Consider the following 14657-nt stretch of genomic DNA (forward strand, 5'->3'; position numbering starts at 1 on the left):
ACTGCCCTATACCCTGAAACACCAGCCCCAGCATGACCCCCTACGCTGCCCGAATGCCACTGCACTGCCCTAAATCCTGAAACACCAGTCCTAGCACAACCCCCTACACTGCCCGAACACCACTGCACTGCCCTAAATCCTGAAACACCAGCCCCAGCAGAACCCCCTACACAGCCCGAACACCACTTGTTAGACCTGGCACCTTGGCGTGAGTTTCCCTTCCACTTTTTGCTGATGTGCCTCATTGTGTTTTGTTGGTGTTAGCTGCTCAGGGCACTGTGCCACTGCTAATCAGTGCCACAGTGCAAGTGCTCCCTTTTGTAAAGTGTATACATTGATTGGTGTCCATGATTGGTTTATTTGGTTTACTGTCAGCCCCTAGTAAAGTGCACCAGGAGTGCCAGGGCTGGTAAATACAAATGCTGCTGGTGGGCCTGCAGCACTGGTTGTGCCACCCACAGAAGCGGCCTAGTAAAATGTGTCTAGGGTCTGCCACTGCAGAACCTGCGCGCGGTCTGGTACCGTCGCGCTGACTGCGCAAGTGCACCCACTTGCCAGTCCCTAAACCTTCCCTTAACTACATATTAGTCACCCCTCTGGTAGGCCCCAGGGGCAGGGTGCATTGTAGGCATAAGGTAGGACATGCCCTGATGTGTGTGGCATGTCTTAATAGTGAATTACAGCCATTTTCGTTTTTCACTATTGAAGGCTACCTGCTCTCCATAGGCCAGAATGGGCTGCTGGAGTCACTACACGCTGTGACCCCAGTGGACTCATAGAGCATGGTAGAAAGTCATGTTTAGTATGCCTGAACTCAGAATAATAAAATACTTCTTTTAGTAAAGTTTATTTTAATATCCTGCGTTTGTAAATACTACTTTTAGAAAGTTAGTATTTACTGATCTGGCCATTCAGTCCGCCTCTGCGCTGTGTGTGTGTGTGTTCTGCCTAGCAACAGTAAGGAGCAGGGTTGGGGAAACCCCAGAGACAGGTTGGCTGCCAGGTGGTGGGTAGAGAGATTACACCAGGATGGGTGGGAGGAGTACACCCTGACTCTTGAATAGACCTGTGCTCTGCCAGCACAAAGCCGGCGCCGCCCCCTGTGGAGCGGCTGATGTCTCTGCCCTGCTGCTGAAAGGAAAGCGCAGAGTCACCACAACAAAGTGCTCCAAAAACTGGACTGAGCCAGGCCCAGGCCCCCTGGCGCTAAAGAACAAAAGAATTGGTGTATAAAAGTAGGAGCCTGGCTCCTAAGAAATCAGATCATGTTTGCGCCAAGAAGAAACTCTGCCTGAAGTAGAAGGACCTGGAGAAGCTGAAGGAGGAATACTGTCTCTCTGCCTGAGAGACTGGCCTGCAGTGGGTGCCTGTCTGCTGGAAGGAGAAGGAAAGCCTGAAGAAAAAGACTTTAATTCAACTTGTGCTTTTACAAACAATCTCCAAGGGCTTGCGTGTGAACTTGCCCCCTGACCTGCGCCCCAGGAACAGTGGGCGCTACCCCCCCTTAAGGAGAAGAGACTGCCGTGGGTGAATCTACACCACTGACTCTGGAGAGACCTTGTGTCCTGGTCTCCCCCAAACAACGCGATCATCTGCCACCGGAGTGCCTGTAAACACCGTGAAGGCCCACCAGCCTAAACAACGTGAGCAACTACCCCCGTGAGCCGTCGCTCGCAAAGTGAGGCGGAGACCCCCTGTCTGAACATCGAGCTTTGCAACCCCCCGGGCCGCAGAAATCACCGTGAGGACGTGGGCACTGCTCGCCCCAACCAGACGAAGCCGACAGCGCGCTGCGCTGTGATTTTGCCCCCAGGCGGCCCCCTCTGCTCCTGCCCCTGTTTGTGTGTGTGGAGCCACTGAAGAGTGCCCCCACGAAGCATCGCGGTCCACGGAGGAGCCGGGACCCAGACGCGACGCGGGACACTCGTGCACCGCTCTACAGTCCGCCACGAACATCCCCTGCCAAGCTCTGAAAGGTATTGTGCCAGCGCGTGAAAAGTACGGCCCGTACTTGCCTTCGTACGGACCGTACCGAGCGTCACAGTGTTGAGGTCCAAATGTTAGTTTGAAGCGTACTGCCTTTACATCTGACTTGGTTCACACCGTACATTTGAAGCGTACTGCCTTTACAGCTGACTTGGTTCACACCGTACATTTGCCCCGTACTGCCTTTACCTCTGCCTTGGTTCGCACCGTACATTTGCCCCGTACTGTCTTTACATCTGACTTGGTTCGCACTGTACTGAGAAATCAGCCGAGTTCGCACCGTACCCGGTGCTTCCATTTATGTACGGAGCGTCCCTGGCAGTCCAAACCGTACCGCATTGAAAATCATTGCCGGTCCTCACGCGAGAAGCGTGAGACTCGGCAAGCGTACTCGGGCTCACGCGAGAAGCGTGAGAAACGGCAAGGTCCTGTTAAAACCTTGCCCAGAATACCCCAAAGGCGCTACGAAGGGCCCCGAAGACCTGAAGAACTTATTTTAAAGAGAACTCTGCCATTTTAAAACCTGTGGACTGCCCTTAAGTATTTTAAAGTAACTGGATTGAGATTCGCTAAGAGAACTGTATTTATTCAACCTGCCTGAAAGAAAACCCTTTTATATAAAGACTTCTACTTTTGATAAATACAGCCTTGTGTCGTTTGTGTGGTGGGGTGGTGATTATTGTGTGGGACAACTTGAACGCTTAACCATATGCCCTCTGGGAATTTAGCCTGACTGCTCGCGCCACGTTACCTAGAGGGTGAGCAGGGGTTATTTTTAAAGAGGTGATCCTTTGCCCTGACTTAGATGAAAAGGGTCCCTGCTTGTCGCAAGTGCATACCTGCGCCAACCAGAGACCCCGGATTCTAACATTGGTGGCAGCGGTGCGGATTTACGGATTTGCGTTCTTGGTGTCTGCGCAGTGATTGCTAACCATTGCACAGTGGACAGTCCAGTAGCTTAAGCCACAGAACTTTAAAAGTGTTATTTTCACTTGCCAAGAAAAAGAAGATCCCTTGCGTTTGAAGCCATGCCGGGCTCAACCAGCACAGCATCTGGAGCCTCAGAGGCTGGAGATTTGGAATGGGATGAGTCCAAACTGGACAGCTACACAAGGGACCAACTCAAGCATTTTTGCAAGAAGCTCAAGGTTCCACATAGGGGATGCAGGAACAAATCAGAGCTCTACAAGGCAATGAGAGCCTGGATGGAATCAAGGGGTGCAGCTGAGGATGTTGCACCTGAGGAAGCTGACCGAGTAGACCCAGTGGAGAGCATTCACAGTTTTGGCAGAGGCCTGTCGCCAGAGGAATTGGCGGACAGGCAGGCCACAAGGGATCATGAGATAAAATTGGCAGAGCTGAAGCTAAAAGGTCAATTGGAATTGGAGAGCAAGAAATTAGCTCTTGAAGAAAGAAGAATCCAGATGGATCACGACGCCAGAATGAGGGAACTGGCGATAAAAGAGAAAAGTTTGGAGAACACTCCCTCTGGTGGCAGCGCAACGCCGGTGCAGGTAGAGTCAAGGGTGTACATCCCAAAAGATGTAGTTAAAGAGTTCTACAGGAATGATGACATAGGGCAATGGTTCCGGGCCTATGAGGTAGCCATGTCCTCCCACCGGGTCCCTGAGAAAGACTGGGGAGCGGGGTTGTGGGGACGGTTCCTCAGTGAGGGGCGGGACACACTTTTAGATTTGCCCTTAGACATGCAGAATTCTTACCCCCACATGAAAGAAGCTTTAATGACCAGATATGGGCTAACTCCTGAAATGTATAGACAGAGGTTCAGGGGGTGTACCAAGAATGCGGGGGGTACGTATGTGGAGTATGTGACCTTTTTCTGCAGAGCACTGGATGGCTGGGTGAAGGGTAGTAAAGTAGATGATTACCAAGGTCTCTTTGATTTAATTGCATGGGAGCACTTGTCCAGTAATTGTTTTCCGGAGCTACGCCAACACCTGATAGATAGCAAGCTGACTAACCCTAGGAAGCTTGCAGAGGAGGCGGACCGCTGGCTCAGCACCAGGGTCCACAAGGGTCCCGTGGGAGACTCCGCCAAGGGTGGGCAGGGTCCCCAGCAGAAGAGTGGGGGGGACAAGGGAAAACAGAAAGGGTTCCAAAAAGGCCCCCAAAGTAATCCCCAAGGGAACCAGCAGAAGGGTTCTCAGCCTCCCCCGACCCCGAAGCAGACAGGGGCCCCGACAGGTAAACCTGATCCCAAGGGGCCCCCACAATGTTATAAATGTGGTGAGCTGGGTCACTTTGCCAGTGATCCCAAGTGTCGCCAATATGTGAAACCCGCACCCACTGGTGCTCCACCCAGGCAAGTGGCTACAGTAGCCTTTGGGGAGGAGGTAGAAGTCCAAGGTGGGTGGGACCCCGTCCAGATGACCTTAGTCTCACTAGGAGACAGTGAGATGGTCCCCCAAGCCAACTTGCCCTCTAACACTAAGAAATATGGGCAAGTGGTGACCGTCAATGGGAAGAAGGTAGAGGCTCTTAGAGACACAGGAGCCAGCGTGACTGCAGTGCGGCAGCACCTGGTATCTCAAGAGCAGGTCGTACCCCATGCCTATTGTCGGGTTGTCAATGCTGACAACACGGAGAGTCATTGTCCAATGGCTCAAGTTCCCTTTGAGTGGGTGGGGGTCTCTGGTACTCTGCAAGTCGCTGTGAGAACTGCCATGCCTGTAGACTGTCTCCTAGGGAATGACTTGGAGAGCTCCCCTTGGGAAAAGGTGGAGAAGACAGCCCATCTGCGGATGGTGGGGTTACCTGATTGGGCGTGCGTGACCACCCGGTCAATGGCAGCCAGTAGGGGTGTTGAAGGGACCCTGGAGCCTGAGGGAGAGGCCCAGGAACCGGCTTTAGAGAGAGGGCAAGGGAGGCACGGGAAACCGGCTCCTGAAGTTCCCACGGCCCAGGAGGAAGCAGACCTTGAGGGGGATGCCCTGGAGCCTACCGGGGAACAGATAGCCGAACTGGGGGACCTGCCTGAGCTGACCCATTGGCAGCAAGAAGGAGGCCCCTCCAGGGAGGAATTCTGCAGGGAGCAGAAAGAGTGCCCCTCTCTAGAGGGTATGCGGCAGCAGGCTGCAGCCCAGGCCAATGGTGATCAGTCCGGAACTCACTTGATCTACTGGGAGAACGACCTCCTGTACTCAGAGCCTAAGGTTGCTGAACCTGGGTCAGCCCGTGCGCTGGTGGTACCCCAGAAGTTCAGAACCTTCCTACTGGGGCTGGCTCACGACGTGCCATTAGCAGGGCATTTGGGGCAGGACAAGACCTTTGAAAGGCTTGTCACCCACTTTTATTGGCCCCAAATGCGCAGGAGTTCTGATACTCACTGCAGGACATGCCAGACTTGCCAGGCAAGTGGCAAGAGTGGAAGGAAGCTGAAAGCTCCACTCCAACCTTTCCCTGTAGTCAGTACCCCATTCCAGCGAGTGGGGATTGACATTGTGGGGCCACTGGACCCCAAGACAGCCATGGGCAACAGGTTTATCCTGGTCTTGGTGGACCATGCCACGTGGTACCCTGAAGCCATCCCTCTGAGGACAGTGACGGCCCCCGTGGTGGGACGAGCACTGATGGGAATTTTCTCACGAGTAGGATTCCCTCTAGAGGTGGTGTCCGATAGGGGGACCAATTTCATATCGAAATATATGAAATCCCTTTGGCAAGAGTGTGGTGTGACCTACAAGTTCACCACCCCTTACCATCCACAAGGAAACGGGTTGGTTGAGCGGTTCAACCGAACCCTAAAGGGCATGATCATGGGCCTTGAAGGACCAATGAGGCGTAAGTGGGACGTCCTCTTACCATGCCTTCTCTTTGCGTACCGTGAGGTGCCACAGAAGTCTCTGGGGTTCAGTCCCTTTGAGCTTCTGTATGGTCACCCTGTACGTGGACCTCTGAGTCTGGTCAAGGAAGGCTGGGAGTAATCTCCCAGGAAACCTCCCCAGAATGTATTTAGTTACATGCTGGCCTTCAGGAACCAGACTAGGCGTTTCAGGCAACTTGCTGAGGCAAATCTGGAAGCCAGCCAGGAGGAAATGAAGCGGTGGTACGACCAGAATGCCACTCTGGTTGAGCTTCAACCTGGTCAAAAGGTATGGGTCCTTGCCCCTGTGGAGCCTTGTGCACTCCAGGACAAGTGGACAGGACCCTTTGAGATTGTGGAGCGCAAGAGTTCTGTCACCTACTTGGTGAACTTGCAGTCTCCGAGGAACCCCTTAAGGGTCCTACATGTCAATCGCCTCAAGCCCCACTTGGAGAGGTCCGAAGTGGGCATGCTCTTGGCCACCGATGATGGGACGGAGGAGGAGTCAGAACCTCTTCCTGACCTCTTGGTAGCCTCAGAGCAGGACGGGTCAGTGGATGGAGTTAACCTCTCACCCACCCTGACCCCTGAGCAACAGGATGACTGCCGCCAGCTGCTGGGGCAGTTTCCTGACCTGTTCTCCCTGGTTCCTGGTATCACAGATTGGTGCGTCCATGATGTGGATACAGGAGACAGCTTACCTGTGAAGCACAAGGCTTACAGGGTAACTGACAGGGTCAGAGCCTGCATCAAAGAGGAGGTCTCAAAGATGCTTGCTCTTGGGGTGGTTGAGTCCTCCAGCAGTCCTTGGGCCAGCCCAGTGGTCTTGGTCCCAAAGGCTGCAGCGCCGGGTGCCACACCCGAACTCCGGTTCTGTGTGGACTACAGAGGACTCAATTCAGTCACGAAGACTGACGCGCACCCCATCCCCAGAGCTGATGAGCTCATCGATCGGTTAGGGGCTGCCCGGTACCTCAGCACGTTTGATCTAACGTCTGGGTACTGGCAGATCGCCTTAACTGATGGGGCCAAAGAGAGGTCTGCATTCTCCACACCAGATGGGCATTTCCAGTTCCGTGTCATGCCATTTGGGATGAAGAATGCCCCTGCCACCTTCCAGAGGTTGGTCAACCAGGTGTTGGCTGGACTGACCGAGTTCAGCGCAGCATACCTGGATGACATCGCAGTGTTCGGCGGCACATGGGAAGAACACCTGCAACATCTCTGGGAAGTGTTGATGGCACTGCGCAAGGCAGGCCTCCCGATCAAGGCAAGCAAGTGTCAGATCGGGCAGGGGTCCGTGGTGTACTTGGGACACCAGGTGGGGAGCGGCCAGGTGGCGCCCCTACAACCCAAGATAGAAACCATCCTGGCTTGGGAGCCCCCAAAGACCCAGACGGAGGTGAGGGCCTTTTTAGGACTCACGGGGTACTACAGGAGGTTTGTCAAGGGGTATGGCAGCATCGTTGCCCCCTTGACAGAGCTGACTTCGAAGAAGCAGCCCAGAAAAGTGATATGGACTGACACCTGTCAGAAGGCCTTTGACACCCTGAAAACTGCCATGTGCACGGCGCCCGTGCTCTTGGCTCCTGACTTCTCCAAAGAATTCCTAGTACAGACAGACGCATCAGAGCATGGTGTAGGGGCTGTTCTCTCACAGATGACTGAGGAGGGCTGGGACCAACCTGTAGCCTTTATTAGTAGAAGGTTACTTCCACGGGAACAAAGGTGGAGTGCGATAGAGCGGGAAGCATTTGCTGTGGTCTGGGCGCTGAAGAAGCTAAGACCCTACTTGTTTGGGTCTCACTTCCGGGTTCAGACCGACCACAGGCCCCTCAGATGGTTGATGCAAATGAGGGGTGAAAACCCAAAACTGTTGAGGTGGTCCATCTCCCTACAGGGTATGGACTTTACGGTGGAGCATCGCCCTGGCACAGATCACGCCAATGCTGACGGTCTGTCCAGGTTTTTCCGCCTTAGTGAAGAGGAACTCCCTGGGGTAGGGTAGTTCCCCCCACATTTCAGCTGGAGGGGACACGTGTTAGACCTGGCACCTTGGCGTGAGTTTCCCTTCCACTTTTTGCTGATGTGCCTCATTGTGTTTTGTTGGTGTTAGCTGCTCAGGGCACTGTGCCACTGCTAATCAGTGCCACAGTGCAAGTGCTCCCTTTTGTAAAGTGTATACATTGATTGGTGTCCATGATTGGTTTATTTGGTTTACTGTCAGCCCCTAGTAAAGTGCACCAGGAGTGCCAGGGCTGGTAAATACAAATGCTGCTGGTGGGCCTGCAGCACTGGTTGTGCCACCCACAGAAGCGGCCTAGTAAAATGTGTCTAGGGTCTGCCACTGCAGAACCTGCGCGCGGTCTGGTACCGTCGCGCTGACTGCGCAAGTGCACCCACTTGCCAGTCCCTAAACCTTCCCTTAACTACATATTAGTCACCACTCTGGTAGGCCCCAGGGGCAGGGTGCATTGTAGGCATAAGGTAGGACATGCCCTGATGTGTGTGGCATGTCTTAATAGTGAATTACAGCCATTTTCGTTTTTCACTATTGAAGGCTACCTGCTCTCCATAGGCCAGAATGGGCTGCTGGAGTCACTACACGCTGTGACCCCAGTGGACTCATAGAGCATGGTAGAAAGTCATGTTTAGTATGCCTGAACTCAGAATAATAAAATACTTCTTTTAGTAAAGTTTATTTTAATATCCTGCGTTTATAAATACTACTTTTAGAAAGTTAGTATTTACTGATCTGGCCATTCAGTCCGCCTCTGCGCTGTGTGTGTGTGTGTTCTGCCTAGCAACAGTAAGGAGCAGGGTTGGGGAAACCCCAGAGACAGGTTGGCTGCCAGGTGGTGGGTAGAGAGATTACACCAGGATGGGTGGGAGGAGTACACCCTGACTCTTGAATAGACCTGTGCTCTGCCAGCACAAAGCCGGCGCCGCCCCCTGTGGAGCGGCTGATGTCTCTGCCCTGCTGCTGAAAGGAAAGCGCAGAGTCACCACAACAAAGTGCTCCAAAAACTGGACTGAGCCAGGCCCAGGCCCCCTGGCGCTAAAGAACAAAAGAATTGGTGTATAAAAGTAGGAGCCTGGCTCCTAAGAAATCAGATCCTGTTTGCGCCAAGAAGAAACTCTGCCTGAAGGAGAAGGACCTGGAGAAGCTGAAGGAGGAATACTGTCTCTCTGCCTGAGAGACTGGCCTGCAGTGGGTGCCTGTCTGCTGGAAGGAGAAGGAAAGCCTGAAGAAAAAGACTTTAATTCAACTTGTGCTTTTACAAACAATCTCCAAGGGCTTGCGTGTGAACTTGCCCCCTGACCTGCGCCCCAGGAAAAGTGGGCGCTACCCCCCCTTAAGGAGAAGAGACTGCCGTGGGTGAATCTACACCACTGACTCTGGAGAGACCTTGTGTCCTGGTCTCCCCCAAACAACGCGATCATCTGCCACCGGAGTGCCTGTAAACACCGTGAAGGCCCACCAGACTAAACAACGTGAGCAACTACCCCCGTGAGCCGTCGCTCGCAAAGTGAGGAGGAGACCCCCTGTCTGAACATCGAGCTTTGCAACCCCCCGGGCCGCAGAAATCACCGTGAGGACGTGGGCACTGCTCGCCCCAACCAGACGAAGCCGACAGCGCGCTGCGCTGTGATTTTGCCCCCAGGCGGCCCCCTCTGCTCCTGCCCCTGTTTGTGTGTGTGGATCCACTGAAGAGTGCCCCCACGAAGCATCGCGGTCCACGGAGGAGCCGGGACCCAGACGCGACGTGGGACACTCGTGCACCGCTCTACAGTCCACCACGAACATCCCCTGCCAAGCTCTGAAAGGTATTGTGCCAGCGCGTGAAAAGTACGGCCCGTACTTGCCTTCGTACGGACCGTACCGAGCGTCACAGTGTTGAGGTCCAAATGTTAGTTTGAAGCGTACTGCCTTTACATCTGACTTGGTTCACACCGTACATTTGAAGCGTACTGCCTTTACAGCTGACTTGGTTCACACCGTACATTTGCCCCGTACTGCCTTTACATCTGCCTTGGTTCGCACCGTACATTTGCCCCGTACTGCCTTTACATCTGACTTGGTTCGCACTGTACTGAGAAATCAGCCGAGTTCGCACCGTACCCGGTGCTTCCATTTATGTACGGAGCGTCCCTGGCAGTCCAAACCGTACCGCATTGAAAATCATTGCCGGTGCTCACGCGAGAAGCGTGAGACTCGGCAAGCGTACTCGGGCTCACGCGAGAAGCGTGAGAAACGGCAAGGTCCTGTTAAAACCTTGCCCAGAGTACCCCAAAGGCGCTACGAAGGGCCCCGAAGACCTAAAGAACTTATTTTAAAGAGAACTGTGCCATTTTAAAACCTGTGGACTGCCCTTAAGTATTTTAAAGTAACTGGATTGAGATTCGCTAAGAGAACTGCATTTATTCAACCTGCCTGAAAGAAAACCCTTTTATATAAAGACTTCTACTTTTGATAAATACAGCCTTGTGTCGTTTGTGTGGTGGGGTGGTGATTATTGTGTGGGACAACTTGAACGCTTAACCATATGCCCTCTGGGAATTTAGCCTGACTGCTCGCGCCACGTTACCTAGAGGGTGAGCAGGGGTTATTTTTAAAGAGGTGATCCTTTGCCCTGACTTAGATGAAAAGGGTCCCTGCTTGTCGCAAGTGCATACCTGCGCCAACCAGAGACCCCGGATTCTAACACCACTGCACTGCCCTGAACCCTGAAACACCACCCCCAGCAAGACCCCTACACTGCCCGAACACCACTGCACTGCCCTGAACCCTGAGACACCACCCCAGCAAGGCACCCACAACTGACAGAACACCACTGCCCTAAACCCTGAAACACCACCCCCTGCATGACCCCCTACACTGCCCGAACACCACTGCACTGCCCTAAACCTTGAAACACAACCCCTTGCACGACCCCCACGCTTCACGAACACCACTGCACTGCCCTAAACCCTGAAACTCCAGCCCCAGCAAGACCCTCTGCGCTGCCCGAACACCACTGCACTGCTGTAAACCCTAAAACACCACCCCCAGAACGACCCCCTACACTGCCCAAACACCACTGCTCTGCCCCAGCCCCTGAAACACCTCCCCCAGTACAACCCCCTACACTCCCCGAACACCACTGCACTGCCCTAAACCCTGAAACACCACCCCCAGCAAGACCCCCTACACTGACCGAACACCACTGCCCTAAACCCTGAAACACCACCCCAGCAAGACACCCTACACTGCCCAAACACCACTGCACTGCCATAAACCCTGAAACACCAGCCCCAGCACGACCCCCTACAGTGTCCGAACACCACTGCACTGCCCTAAACCCTGAAACACCACCCTAAGCAAGACGCCCTACACTGCCCAAACACGACTGCACTAAACCCTGAAACACCACCCCCTGCACGACCCCCTACATTGCCCGAACACCACTGCACTGCCCTGAACCCTGAAACACCACCCCCAGCAAGACAACCTAAACTGCCAGAACACCACTGCCCTAAACCCTGAAACACCACCTCCTGCACGACCCCCTACGCTGCCCGAGCACCACTGCACTGCCCTAAACCCTAAAACACCACCCCCAGCACGACCCCCTACACTGCCTGAATACCACTGCACTGCCCTAAATCCTAAAACACCACCCCTGCACGACCCCTACACTGTCCGAACACCACTGCACTGCCCTAAACCCTGAAACACCACCCTCCAGCACGACCCCCTACCCTGCCCAAACACCACTGCACTGCCCTATACCCTGAAACACCAGCCCCAGCACGACCCCCTATGCTGCCCGAACACCACTGCACTGCCCTAAATCCTGAAACACCAGCCCCAGCACAACCCCCTACACTGCCCGAACACCACTCCACTGCCCTGAACCCTGAAACACCACCCCCAGCAAGGCACCCAAAACTGACAGAACACCACTGCCCTAAACCCTGAAACACCACCCCCTGCACGACCCCCTACACTGCCCGAACACCACTGCCCTGCCCTAAACCTTGAAACACCACCCCTTGCATGACTCCCTACACTGCCCGAACACCACTGCACTGCCCTAAACCATGAAACACCACCCCCAGCACGACCCCCTACATTGCCTGAGCACCACTGCACTGCTCTAAACCCTTAAACACCACCCCCAGCACTATACCCTACACTGCCCGAAGACCACTGCACTGCCCTAAACCCTGAAACACCACCCCCCAGCATGACCCCCTACACTGCCCAAACACCACTGCACTGCCCTAAACCCTGAAACACCAGCCCAGCACGACCCCCTACAGTGTCCGAACACTACTGCACTGCCCTAAACCCTGAAATACCACCCCCAGCAAGACCCCCTACACTGCCCGAACACCACTGCACTGCCCTAAACCCTGAAACACCACCCCAAGCAAGACGGCCTACACTGCCCAAACACCACTGCACTAAACCCTGAAACGCCACCTCCTGCACGACCCCCTACATTGCCCGAACACCACTGCACTGCCCTAAACCCTGAAACACCGCCACCTGCATGACCCCCTACACTGCTCGAACACCACTGCACTGCCCTAAACCCTGAAACACCAGCACGACCCCCTACACTGCTCGAACACCACTGCACTGCACTAAACCCTAAAACAACACCCAGGCACGACCCCCTACGCTGCCCGAACACTACTGCACTGCCCTAAACCCTGAAACACCACCCCCCCAGCAGGACCCCCTATGCTGCCCGAACACCACTGCACTGCCCTAAACCATGAAACACCACCCCCAGCACGACCCCCTACATTGCCTGAGCACCACTGCACTGCACTAAATCCTGAAACACCAGCCCCAGCAGAACCCCCTACACAGCCCGAACACCACTGCACTGCCCTGAACCCTGAAACACCACCCCCAGCAAGACCCCTACACTGCCCGAACACCACTGCCCTGAACCCTGAAACACCACCCCCAGCAAGGCACCCAAAACTGACAGAACACCACTGCCATAAACCCTGAAACACCACCCCATGCACGACCCCCTACTCTGCCCGAACACCACTGCACTGGCCTAAACCTTGAAACACCACCCCTTGCATGACTCCCTACACTGCCCGAACACCACTGCACTGCCCTAAACCATGAAACACCACCCCCAGCACGACCCCCTACATTGCCTGAGCACCACTGCACTGCTCTAAACCCTAAAACACCACCCCCAGCACTATACCCTACACTGCCCGAAGACCACTGCACTGCCCTAAACCCTGAAACACCACCCCCCAGCATGACCCCCTACACTGCCCAAACACCACTGCACTGCCCTAAACCCTAAAACACCAGCCCCAGCACGACCACCTACACTGCCCAAACACCACTGCACTGCCCTAAACCCTGAAATACCACCCCCAGCAAGACCCCCTACACTGCCCGAACACCACTGCACTGTCCTAAACCCTGAAACACCACCCCAAGCAAGACGGCCTACACTGCCCAAACACCACTGCACTAAACCCTGAAACACCACCCCCTGCACGACCCCCTACATTGCCCGAACACCACTGCACTGCCCTAAACCCTGAAACACCACCACCTGCATGACCCCCTACACTGCTCGAACACCACTGCACTGCCCTAAACCCTGAAACACCACCCCCAGCATGACCCCCTACACTGCTCGAACACCACTGCACTGCACTAAACCCTAAAACAACACCCAGGCACGACCCCCTACGCTGCCCGAACACTACTGCACTGCCCTAAACCCTGAAACACCAGCCCTAGCATGACCCCCACGCTCCCCGAACACCACTGCACTGCCCTAAACTCTGAAACTCCAGCCCCAGCAAGACCCTCTGCGCTGCCCGAAAACAACTGCACTGCAGTAAACCCTAAAACACCACCCCCAGTACGACCCCCTACACTGCCTGAACACCACTGCACTGCCCTAAACCCTGAAACACCACCCCAAGCAAGACACCCTACACTGCCCAAACACCACTGCACTAAACCCTGAAACACCACCCCATGCACGACCCCCTACATTGCCCGAACATCACTGCACTGCCCTAAACCCTGAAACACCACCACCTGCATGACCCCCTACACTGCTCGAACACCACTGCACTGCCCTAAACCCTGAAACACCACCCCAAACACGACCCCCTACACTGCTCGAACACCACTGCACTGCCCTAAACCCTAAATCACCACCCAGGCACGACCCCCTAAGCTGCCCTAACACTACTGCACTGCCCTAAACCCTGAAACACCACCCCCCAGCAGGACCCCCTACGCTGCCCAAACACCACTGCACTGCCCTAAACCCTGAAACACCAGCCCCAGCACGACGCCCACGCTTCACGAACACCACTGCACTGCCCTAAACCCTGAAACTCCAGCCCCAGCAAGACCCTCTGCGCTGCCCGAACACCACTGCACTGCCCTAAACCCTAAAACACCACCCCCAGAACGACCCCCTACACTGCCCAAACACCACTGCTCTGCCCCAGCCCCTGAAACACCTCCCCCAGTACAACCCCCTACACTCCCCGAACACCACTGCACTGCCCTAAACCCTGAAACACCACCCCCAGCAAGACACCCTACACTGACCGAACACCACTGCCCTAAACCCTGAAACACCACCCCCAGCAAGACACCCTACACTGCCTGAACACCACTGCACTGCCCTAAACCCTGAAACACCAGCCCCAGCACGACCCCCTACAGTGTCCGAACACCACTGCACTGCCCTAAACCCTGAAATACCACCCCCAGCAAGACCCCCTACACTGCCCGAAAACCACTGCACTGCCCTAAACCCTGAAACACCACCCCAAGCAAGACGCCCTA

The sequence above is a fragment of the Triturus cristatus genome, chromosome 1_1 (assembly GCF_964204655.1).
Source record: "Triturus cristatus chromosome 1_1, aTriCri1.1, whole genome shotgun sequence".
Classification (NCBI taxonomy): domain Eukaryota; kingdom Metazoa; phylum Chordata; class Amphibia; order Caudata; family Salamandridae; genus Triturus; species Triturus cristatus.